The sequence below is a fragment of the Lissotriton vulgaris genome, chromosome 1_2 (assembly GCF_964263255.1).
Source record: "Lissotriton vulgaris chromosome 1_2, aLisVul1.2, whole genome shotgun sequence".
NCBI classification, from domain to species: Eukaryota; Metazoa; Chordata; class Amphibia; order Caudata; family Salamandridae; genus Lissotriton; species Lissotriton vulgaris.
This window is the reverse complement of record NC_141686.1, coordinates 261,386,734-261,398,998: the sequence shown is the minus strand read 5'-3', so window position 1 is coordinate 261,398,998 and position 12,265 is coordinate 261,386,734. Positions and strand designations below refer to the sequence as shown.

Sequence of the window (12,265 nt, the reverse complement as noted above, 5' to 3'; positions counted from 1 at the left end):
AATTGTAACAGTTGAACTGTGGTCTTGTCACCCGCTGCGTGATATAGATTCCCCAGGTATTTTGGCTAAAGTCTCTGTAATGTCCATGGCTGTGTAGACTGCATTTTCCTGGACTATATGCACACCCAGCATCCATCTCTGCTCTGCCTCTCCTGCACCATCCAATCTAAGAGCAAACATGCCTTATTACCCTCCTCATACAGCTTGTGTTCTTGGCCCCATAAATGAGAAAGTGGTAGCCGCCACATTCAAATCTTTCAAACAAAAGCACGCAAACAATGCCTAGCAGGATGGATGACGTGAATCCTACACCTTGTAGTCCCCTTTGCCTTATGTAAAAAAATTTATACACTGACTAGCAGCCCGTCCCGACGTTGTACGGGTATGAATTGCTGCCGGCCAGTAGTATATTGTTTTGTAGGATTTCGTTTTGCTAGCATTTCTTATCTGTGACAGGCCTGTGAAACGCTCCGATTCACAGTGCACTGCTGATGCACTTAAGAGTGCGTGTTCAGTAGTGTGTGAACTCGAGTTTCCCTACTTTATTTTCCTTGCAATATTATAAAGCGCGAACTCGACAACATGGCATGAGCACAATTTACATTACAGAAGAACACATTAATTTGTGGTAGGCACGGGGAGACAAAGCAATTTGCCTGGAATCACAGGATGTTGACCTGATGCCGAGATTCGAACGTAGCTCCCCAGCTCTAAAGTTCGGAATTCTAGAACTTGTGGCGGGAGGTGTGTCTAAAAGTGTATGTCAGTGCTGGCCATCAATGAGAGAGACCTGTGCATTTTTCAAATCGGTGGTGAAAAAATATGAGTATGTTGCTGGAGATGTGGGCCGCCGTGCCACCAATGCACTTACCGGGGGAGGGTAAACACCCATTATTCTGCAACTTTCTTTCCGCAGACCATCACTCCGCATACTTTCATTATGAAAGTACCATGACTCCGCAAGGACATTATAACGCATGGCATTACATGTTATATGCTTTTACCACGCATACATTTACAATGAAATTCGTTGTAAATGCATGAATGGTAAAAGCATGTTTTTTTTAAATGTTCGGATAAGGTAAGTATAGGTATAGGGGTATATGTTTTGGGGTACTGAGGTATATGTTTTGGGGTGTTTGGGTATTTTAAGGGTTCAGATATAGTTTTGGGTTATGGGGTACAGGGGTAGTTTTAGCGTTTAGGGATAGGTATGGGTTTTGAGGTACAGGCGTATTTTTAGGGTTCAGGGCTAGGTTTGGGTTTTGGGGTATAGGGGTATTTTTAAGGTTCAGGGGTAGTTTTGGGCTTTGGGGTACAGGGGTATTTTAAGGGTTCAGGGCTAGGTTTGAGTTTTGGGGTACAGGGGTATTTTTAGGGTTCAGGGCTAGGTTTGGGTTTTGGGGTACAGGGGTATTTTAGGGTTCAGGGGTAGGTTTGCGTTTTGGGCTACAGGGTTATTTTTATGGTTCAGGGCTAGGTTTGGGTTTTGGGGTGCAGGGGTATTTTTAGGGTTCAGGGGTAGGTTTGGGTTTTGGGGTACAGGGGTATTTTAAGGGTTCGGGCTAGGTTTGGGTTTTGGGGTACAGAGGTATTTTTGGGTTCAGGGGTAGGTTTGGTTTTTGGGGTACAGGGGTATTTTTAGGATTTAGGTATAGGTTTGGGTTTTGGGGTACAGGGTATATTTATAGGGTTAAGATGGGTTAGTGGTTAAGGGTGTTGGGGTATTTAAAGGAGTAAGGGTGGGTTTTGATTATGGGGTGCAGAGGTATTTAAAGGGAGCAGGGTGAACACCCAGAGCTGGAATGTGCAGAACCTGGGAAGAAAAAACAATGAAATATTTGACACGACGCGCGCCCCGCAGCCACCCACACCCCCAGCACGGTATATGAGACATGGCATGAAGTGCAGATTGTATTAACAACAGATGACGAACAGAATGCAGTACAATCTCATACGTTCACCCCAATACAGAGATCTGGGCCAAAATCCATCTTTTTTTTTGCACTCCACACCTCCTCAACCATGACCCTGTGCCTAAGAGAAACATTCCAGGCCCTTTGAACTGCTAAGCCATGTCTTTCCTGGATCTGACTCACACATGCTAGGACCAATTTCTGGCTATCAACCGTTTTCAATCAGGATAGCTTGACTCTAGTGGTGTGGAGAGCATGGCACTCACGTCTGAGCATACCCATCCCCTTCGGGGTGACAAATGCAAAAACAACAGTTGATGGACAGAATGCAGAACAATGTCATACATTCACCCCAGTACAGAGATCTGGCCCTAAAACCATCGTTGTTTTGCACTCCACACCACCCCAGTTCAGACATGGCCATATGCAAATCAGCCTTGACCCTGTGCCTCATGGGAACAGACCAGCCCAAAGGGTGGAACATACCACATGCCCCCAGCATTTGTCACGCCCCCACAGCACAACGCAGACACGCCCACAAGGGACTACTTTGCTGTCACGATTCTTTAACTTTTTAAATGTATATGGTGGGCGTCTGCATAGCCTATGTCCTTCTGCTGCAACTGCCCTTTCCAACGCTGTATTGGGTGTTGTGATTGGTGCTGTGGTTCCTGAGATTACCCGCCTCAAAGGTTTGGGCTCTCTCTTTATTATATTAGTATGGATTTACAAACATGCATCAGTCATTGTCTCTGTATGCGTGTGATGTAAAGGGCTCGGATCACTAATTATACTACTGTATGCATACATGCCGACAGACCCAATTGAGGCTGTCTCTCCGTCTGAAATTACATCTGCTTGTATATAGATGAATTCGGAAAATCAATTTTCCCAAATATTTTTTATTTAATTTCCCACTTTACACTTCTTAAATGTTGGCATGTATGTGTGTGCTATTATGTGAAATGGCTATTTCAGATCTTATGTACCTAAAAAATAAATACAGAAATTGATTGAAAAATGTAACATCTGGCCTGAGGAGTCAACTTTCCGAAATAAAATCAAACATTGAAAAGTTAGTCGCAGCACCAAACTTCCCATTAAGTTGTCTTTTTTTACATATTTTTTCAAAATAAAATAAAATATTTTGTAATTCGAGTATTTTGTTTGGTGTGTACTTTTTGTGCATTTAAATTTACAAATTGTTAGCTGGAACCACAGCTTTCAGTAGTGATTCTGTGGGGGTCCTCCGGAAGTCAAAAGGTTGGGAGCCACTGATGTAAAGCGCTCCAATTCCTTCCGATCAAGTTCAAGCTATGCAAAGCTGCACAAAAACATAGGGAATGAGTGCCATACCACAGGTCATCACTAGAGGTCCCAAATCAAGTCAGCCAAGCACCACACTGTCTACCCCACAGAGGTGCAGTGCCAGAGGCTCCCTGGGACCAGTGGAGTCCTGCAAGGGTGCTCTGGTCACTACTATTGATAATTACCTGTTCCTAATGATGCATTATTGCCCGTGATGATTTGTGGTTGCTGTGGAGTAGCCTGACCTCTAACTGCAAAAGAAAGCCAGGCAATGTCATCGATAAGTGAGTCATTACTTAACCAAAGCGTCAGAATTTCCTCACCTTCGCATACACATCTACTAACATCGAGATATAATATTAATCGGTTGTAACGATAAACCTGTCTCATCTAATGTTAACAGTTTCGTCGGACCTTGCTTCTGCAAAGACCCTTCAAAAATTATGGATTAATTCCGGTTGACAATCATCGCCACACAAAGTGCTAATGACTGTCAAATCTTAAGGGAACTAATACCGCGCTTCGGGTGGTCAAGGAAGTTGATCTCGGCGTGCTGAAAATAAAGAACGCTTAGGAAAATGATGGTAACTTTATAAACATTTCTACAAGTAAAAATGTAATGCTATTTTAGCAAACCATGTACACACGGAAACTACCTCTGATTCTCACAGCTCAAAAGACTTCTTTACTCATGAAAATGAAACGGAAGTGATTGCGGCTCTACTAAGGCTTCTGGGTATGCAAATTACAACAAAACAGCTGGCTGTTGTCAGGCAGACTGCCCTCTAGTAACCGCGGTTAGTACTGCACCGGACGCTCGGTTGTCGTGTTCCATTGCATTCCTCCTTCAATCCACTCCGTTCCACTCCACGCCACACAACGCATGCACACACCCTCTCCCTTTTCTCTCTCACTCGCACACACCCTCTCTTTTTTATTTTATTTTATGTGTTTTTATATAGCGCGGACTTTACCCGAAGGTGTCAGAGCGCTTCACAATAGGAACAGTACTGATACAAGAGGAGAAGATTACAAGTGAGCAAATTACAAAAGCAAATGTTAAGTTACACGAGGCAAAAGTGACAATTGTGAGCAAACAAAATACAAGAGGAAGCAAAAGGTACATTACAGGAGGAAAAAGGGATGTGTGCAGGTTACAAAAGCGTACAAAGTACAAGTAGAGGTATAATACTGCAATAAATGGCAGACACTCAAACACAAGAGCAAACGTTACGTAGGCAATGGTGGCACTTGTGCAAGTATCTAAAGCAAACAAAATGTAAGTATCTAAAGCAAACAAAATGTAAGTATCGTAGCAAACAGTATGTTACAAGAGAAAAGTGACGTGTGCATGTTACAAAAGAGTACCAAACACAGGTAGAAGGATAATACTGCAATAAATGGCAGACACTCAAATTACAAGAACACATTGGGAAGGCACTTCTATAGTCATGGAGAATATAATTTTCTATAATGGAAGGGCGTGAATTAAATTTGGAAGCGTCTTTGAAGGAGGGGAACTTTGAGGTCAGTTTTGAAGGCCTGGGAGGAGGTGGTGGTCCGGAGCTGAGGCGGAACTGAGTTCCAGATTCTCACTGCGCAGCCTGAAAAGCCACGGATAAATACCGTGCATTCTTGCCCTTTCCCTGCGATACAGGGCAGTGCAGCAAAGTAACATGCTGTGCTGCCCTGCACCACCATTCCCATAAATATGCCCCTAAGCTCAAAAACTTCATGGTCTCTCTGCTTCATACACAATCCCTTTTAGCATGTGCCGCCTGCTTTGGAACCACTGCAATTATGCAGCAAAGGAGGACAACATAATGTTGGAGGTATGACTAAATTATGAAGCAAAAAAAGACTGCAGGGTTATATAGTACATTTTCTGGTACTTTATTAATTTGACATTTTTACACATACTAACAGTCTCTGGAAAGCTTTCACCTCATTAATGCCAGTGTAACATGCCAATGCAGCGGTGAGAAAGGTGACCAGTCAACCTTTGCACACGGCCTTCCACTCCACATCAACACAATTCACGTTGTTTAGTAACTTTTGATCCGTTTGAGCAACAAACAAACTTTTTTGATAAAACCATCAGATTATGCGGCAGATGTATCATGTGGAAAAATACGGCAGAACTATAATTATGTGGAAAACATCTGCAAACTGGGATATTTTACCATTCATGTTTGAACATCTAATGCTGGCCTTGTGCATAGGACTACAACTCTGCTTTGCTTGAGTGTCACAGAATGACCTAGTCAACAGTGCTCCCAGCACAGAAAACACTGACAATTAGGTAAAAGTGTTAATTAAATGTAACTAGTATGCACACACTGCCTCGGCTAACTAAAATGCTTTATGCCAGAACTTATCAACTTATTATGTTCCATGTCTGGTTTCCCAGCTGCTATAAGATGTGTACTGCAGTATGACATCTAGGGGGGTTTACTTGGCCATCCAAGTAGTCCCTGCTTTATTAGAGGGTGCAGAGCTCAATGGTTAGAATAGTGGTCTTTAAACCAGGATTTACCGGTGTCTTGCAGTTTTTTTTGTGCCTGAACTTAGTTATGGAACAATTTAAAATTGAGCAGTTCCCATTCTGTAGATACCAGTGAAAAATGATCAGTATTTTCTGGCAAATTCATGTTAACTTGTATTTACCATTCCCTTCTTTATTTGAAAGATTTCTCAGATCGTGCTGTTACAGACACTCACCAGAAACCGGAGCATGGTGTTTCTGTTCTCAAACCAGAAAGACCGGTCATCATCAAACCACGGCACTGCAAGGCCAGAGAGGGATCAGGTTTACTGCTAGATCGAAGGCAAATCAGTGTCACTGCATAGGCCGCAAAGCACAGTTGTCACAGAATCTCGGAAGTAGGGGTGCTTCCTAAATCTCTTCCGCCTGCCACATAAATTGCTGCTTACCCAGAAGCTTCGCAGTATTCGACTATCTTCAATTCAACATCACGTTTTAAAGAGGTAAAGACCCTCAGCCAGGTTCTGAGACAATCCAATGTACTCCCTCACATTTATTGGGACCTGCTCATTGATACAAACGAAGTAGCATTTAATTCCCCCATTATTCCATTGCATAAATGCATGTAAAAATATTTTTCAAGTAAATGCCTTAAGTGTGGGCTGACACATTTTAATTTACACCTTGGTTTTCATTGTCAAACGGCTAATATTCAATATAGTTCTTACCGTGGAATTAAGAAATGAAAAGGACTCTTTCTTAAATTGTCTTGTGGGCAATCCCAATTCGTACCGACAGCCAGCATTTAAAATAAATCATGAGTTTTGGTACAGTGCTTCTTTTTAAATGTATGCATTTACACAATTATTTATGCAGATGCTTCAGTGGCTGCAGGAGAAAAATGCTCCAGCCACATCTCGCGAAACACAGAAGTCCCCAGGCTCCAGATCGGAAGGACCAATGGCAAAAGCAAATCAGGGTTTTGAAAGGCAAACAAGTGAAAGTGTCAGGATGCCCGAGAAGAGGAGAAGAGTCAATTCTGAAGACGAAGTATTGATAGATGGCTGTGGCACTAACGACAGTCCCATACTCCTCCAAGGAAATGTGGTGGAGAGTATGGATCAAATTGATCACCCAGCCTGCTGGTCTACTGAACAACTTGAAATGAAACGTACAGAGTATCCATGGCTCTTATTTTCCAAAGGCAAGCTTGGATGTAAAGTGTGCAAGAAGGTAAATCTTAAAACAGAAACAAGTCAAGGTGTGCATTTTCCCATGGAATGGGTAGATTGCTTGGTCATTCCATATGGCCCTTCTAAAGACAAGCAGCAAATTTCTCTGCGGAAAAAAATATTTCGTCATAAGAATAGCTCCTGTCATCTTAGGGCATTATCTATTTTAGAGCAGAGGGCCCGTGAAAGTATTCCACAGTACAATTTGAAAATGCAAATGAAAGTACAGGAAGAGACATGCCGTGTATTCAGAACTGCATACAAAATAGGCAAACATGAGCGCCCTTTTTCTGATATGCCGTTGGATATTGATGTTCAAAAGATGAATGGTGCAGACTTGGGCAGAGTCTTGCATTCAGATCACAGCTGTGCTGACATAAAAGACCATATTGCTGCTACAATGAGGTCAAGGCTGGTTGATTGTATCTTGCAGAATGAATCAAAAATAAGCCTCATGATAGATGAATCTACCACAGTTAGAAAATTGACCACACTAATTATCTGTGTAAGAGCATGTATTGATAAACACGATGAGCCACTGACCTTTTTCTTAGACCTTGTTGAGCTGCCAAGCACAGCAGCAGATATAATCTTAGATACCTTACTTGCATGCTTACAGAGACATGGTTTTACTGATGAGTATTTAAAAATGCATTTGGTTCAGCTTGTAACAGATGGGGCTTCCAACATGATAGGTAGGAAATCCGGTGTGGCAACTCTTCTGAAACTGAAATATCCACAGTTGAGTGTATGGCACTGTGCTAACCACAAGCTGGAGCTTGCCGTGGGCGATGTTTGTAAAGAAGTCACAGGCATTAATCAGCTCAAAGTTTTTTTTGATAAACTTTATACCACCTACCATGCCTCTCCGAAAAATCAGAGAGAGCTTGGGGAATGTGCTCTGGAGGTAGAAGTAAGACTTCTGGCAATTGGAAAGGTGCTAGATGTACGTTGGGTGTCCTCAAGTGAAAGATCTGTGAGAGCTGTTTGGAATAACTACAGAGCACTTAGTAAACATTTCATGGAATCTTCCAAAGACTCAACGAGGAGTGACATTGAGCAGAGGAAATATGCTGGTTTAAACCGTTTATTAACCTCCCTGGTGTTTGTTGAAAATATGGGCATATTGTATGATGCGCTCACAGAATTGGGTGACCTATCCAGAAGGCTGCAGCGGCGTGATATGACCATATATGAGGCCGATCGCTCAATACAGATGCAGATTTTGGTGTTTGAATCAATGGCTGATGCACCTGGGCCCTTTGCTACAACTGCATTAAATGCTGCTGAACGGATGCAGTTTGATGGTGTAGGACTGCAACAGAACAAAGGCTGTGTTAGCATCAATAGGGCACAGTTCTTTCGGAGCTTAGCAAATAACCTGCGAAAAAGGATGACAATGTCTAATGCATCAAATGTTTCGAGATGCACAACCACAAACAATGACCAAATCGAATACAAAGAGTTAGTACACAGAATGAAACTCCTACAACCAGTTTATTGGCCAGATCCAGTAGACATCTTATACGGTGAGGGAGAATTACAAAACCTTTGTAGCAGGTTGCATGTATTTGATACTAGGCAGTACATCCTTGGTTTCAGAGAGTACAAACAAAATAAAAAATTGCATCCCTGAAAGCCTGAAACCATTAGTGCACATTATAAACACCTTTTGTACCTCAACTGCTGAATATGAACGGGGCTTTAGTGTAATGAATGATGTGCTCACACCACTGCGGAACAGAATATCAATAAATCGTCTGTCTTCTATTATGTTCATGAACATCGTGGGGCCTCCTGTCATAGAATTTAAACCTGAATTTTATGTTCAGAAATGGTTAGAAAAAGGGAGGAGAAGTGCCAATGAAAGAAACTGCATGGCTCGGAGACAAATGGCTTATGATTCCACTTACAAGCGTATTTGGAATATTCTGTGATTGGAAACATGTCCCACATTGTAAATGAATTAAATATAAACAACTTATATATTAAACCTCAAATAAACGTGTGTCGATTGTTTGAATTAAATAACGTTATAAGTTGTAACTGGTCAGTGAAACGTCAAATGCACAAAAAATTGGTATGTTTTGCTATTTTTAGCCACACCTCCGACTCCGCCCACTAATCCAATCCTCTGCTTATTCCCGCCCCCTGAGCCTCCGCCCACAGTCCCCTACTTTTTTTTCCCCACTTCGACCACTGGGTTCAAGCAGTAAATTTTCCGCATTACGTGATGGTCTAAAGCCTCCAGAGAGTTTCAGTTTATTCGCGAGGTAGCGAGGAGAGGAGGAGTGCAAGCCTTTGTGGGTGGTACAGGCAGTCTTGTAGATAGATCTTGCCTCAATGGGAAGCCAGCGGAGGGTGGATAACATGGTGTGATGTGGTCGCTTCTTTTGGCCCCATAAATGAAACAAGCTTCTGAATGGAGAACAGATTTAAGAGGGGGACAGGTGGGATTTGGGGAGGCCAGTAAGAAGAGAATTGCAGTAGTCCACTCTGGAGAGGACCAGTGATTGGACCAGGGTTTTAAGGTCTTGCTTCGGGGAAGAAGCGACAAATTCCACAAAGAAGGAGCAGTTGGTATCGAGCAGACTTTGCAATGGAATTGATGTGGGAGATTAGATTGAGTTTTTTGTCGAGTATGACACCAAGGGATTTTGGGTGTCGACAATGATGGGTTTATTGTTAAGTAGATTCATCTGATCCATCCATGATTGAACCAGGGGAGAAGAAAGTGAGGAGGAGAGGAGGAGGAATTCAGTTTTGGAGGGATTCAGAATCAGTTGATGGGTTTTGAATGGAGTCGAGTGTAGAGCTTAGGATGGAGAGATCGTGAGTGGAGGCAACCTTGAGGTAGATTTGAGTGTCGTCTGCATAGAGATGATAGTGGATCCCGCATTTACCTAGGAGATTTCCCAGTGGTTCTAAGTAGAGATTGAACAATGTGGGTGCAAGTATAGAGCCTTGAGGAACACCTTGACCTACCGCCAAATGAGATGAAAGACTGTTCGCTATTTTGATCATTTGGGATCTATCAGAGAGGAAGGAAGCAAACCATTTAAGCACAGAGCCATCCATGCCCATTTCCTGTTGAAGAGTGTTGAGGAGAGTGTTGTGACTGACAGTGTCAAAGGCCGCAGAAAGGTCAAGGAGAATTAGAAGACAAGACCCCCCGAATCGAGTATCCGCAGTGCGTCATCAATCACTTGCAGCAGGGCGGTTTCAGTGCTGCAGTTTTGGATGAAGCCAGACTGAAAATTGTCAAGAAGATCATTGTCCTTAATATGACGAGAGAGTTGTTTCGCTATACATCTTTCTGTGATCTTCGCAAGAAAGGGTAGGTTAGTGATGGGGTGGAATTTGTTGAGGTCATTTGCATCAGCAGTGGGTTTTTTCAGCACTCACACACGCACCTTCTCTCTTCTCTCGCTCTCACACTATCTCTCACACACATACACACACACACACACACACACACACACCTACACACACACACATCCACACACTCTAAAAAAGAAACAGCGGCAAATCCAATGGTTTGGAACTTTAGATCAAATACTCACTTAGGACCTAATGGGATCTATGAAGGCCAGAAAGTACTTGTAGCCCGGCGGAGCCACGTGGAATATAGGCCGCAGCAGCGCTTCAGGAAAAGGTACGACACAAGTTTTATTTCTATGGACGGAAGACCAAGAGCGTTCTCCAGCCATTTATTTATCCCCTCGGGTGGAGCCCGCCCAAGGGGTGCATGCATGCATGTATGTGGATATCTATAGGGGTGCGCCCGGGTGGCTCTCTACATCGCATTTACCATCTACATCGAACAAAGCTATTTCTACCATTTTAAAGTCTTATTTTTGATTACAGTATTGTGAATTTTTGGCGTTTATTCTTGCGTTAAGTCTAGTAGAGATTACTTATTTTTAGGTCGAGCCTATACAGCACTTGCACTAAGGCGATCAGTTGTATCTGTTTTGTGGAGTCTGGAGTATTGCCATGGGAGCGAGCAGGGATGAGCATGCAATCCCTGCCTTTCTATTTTTAGCGCTGTGCGTATCGTTGGTATTGATGTTATGGAGCGTGCACTTTACAGTGCCCCTGTGGCACAAGCAGGGCCAGAGCACGGTGCTCCTTGTATTAGCACTATGTCTAGGGTCCCCCGGGGCACAAGCAGGGATCCACTGCGTTGTGCCTTTCTTGTTTCTAACAGACAACGCTGCCGTTCATTACTGGCTCACTAGGGGTCATATTATCAAGAAAGAGCGATACATTATCGCCGCTTTTATTGGCAGGAAACTGCCACTAAAGCGGCGATAATGGGCTTGATAATATTCCCATGTGAACTCCCATAGCAGCCCAGGTTCTGGTGTTAACTGCCGATAAAAGCGGCGCTAATGTATCGCCCTTTCTTGATAATATGGGCCTAGGAGTTTGTGGAGTCTTCTAGAAAAGAGATTTAAGGGGTGCTTGGGACCCCCAAGTCTACCGAACCGACAGTCCTGTGTGCGGCCGCCCTCCTGCCTGTGAGATGAAAGAACGGCTGCAGCGGACGTGAATGGTAAGTGGGTGATCACCATCGCATGAACCCCGTTTAGCCCTCCTTAAGCATAAACAAATGTATATGTTGGGAGGACGTGTTGTGTTCATTGGACAGGCTGCTGGAGAGGGAGAGAGAGCGGGGTGGTACTATTCAGCAGACACTGCACCCGGAATGCCCGACAGAGTCCTGGCACTCAGGGACTTGCCTTGCCAGGGGTGATGACTTCCCTCCTGGCTCGTGAGGAGGAGATGGACTTGGAGACAGTTTTACCATTGTCTGAAAATGCTGCAAGAGTAGGGGATGTTATTATTTATTTCCCACTGTCTCTGAATTCACATCTAGGCGCTACTGCTCTTCCATTCTGCAGGGCTGTAGGGGGTGCTGTATAGCGTGCCTTCACTGTTCGTTTTCCCATCTTCTCCAGGAGTATCCCTTTCCATCCTTACATATGTCTCTGACCATCCCGGATATCGCCACCTCCAGTTGTCAAACACTTACTATTCCAAAGTCTACTGGTCCCAATTTACACCTTTGCCTTCATGTGTACCCAGGGCTTTATGTCGGCCATACCGGCAGTTCTAACAAGCATTTTACAATGCAATGGTCTTAGCATTCTTAAAGTTAGAGCTATTGGCATTGCTCATGACATTATTTTTATTCATGTTGTTGTTTTTAAAACTTAAATAAATGGCATTATCATTTACAAGGAGAGCAAGCACAACCAACGAGGGGGCAGGGGCAGCAGAGCAAGCACAACCAACGAGTGGGCAGGGGTAGGAGAGCA

General features: G+C 43.5%; 1 pseudogene; it reads left to right on the top strand.

Moving 5' to 3' along the window:
• The first annotated feature begins 6,585 nt into the window (after positions 1–6,585).
• LOC147736460 (E3 SUMO-protein ligase KIAA1586-like) lies at positions 6,586–8,878 on the top strand (annotated as a pseudogene).
• The last annotated feature ends 3,387 nt before the right edge of the window (positions 8,879–12,265 follow it).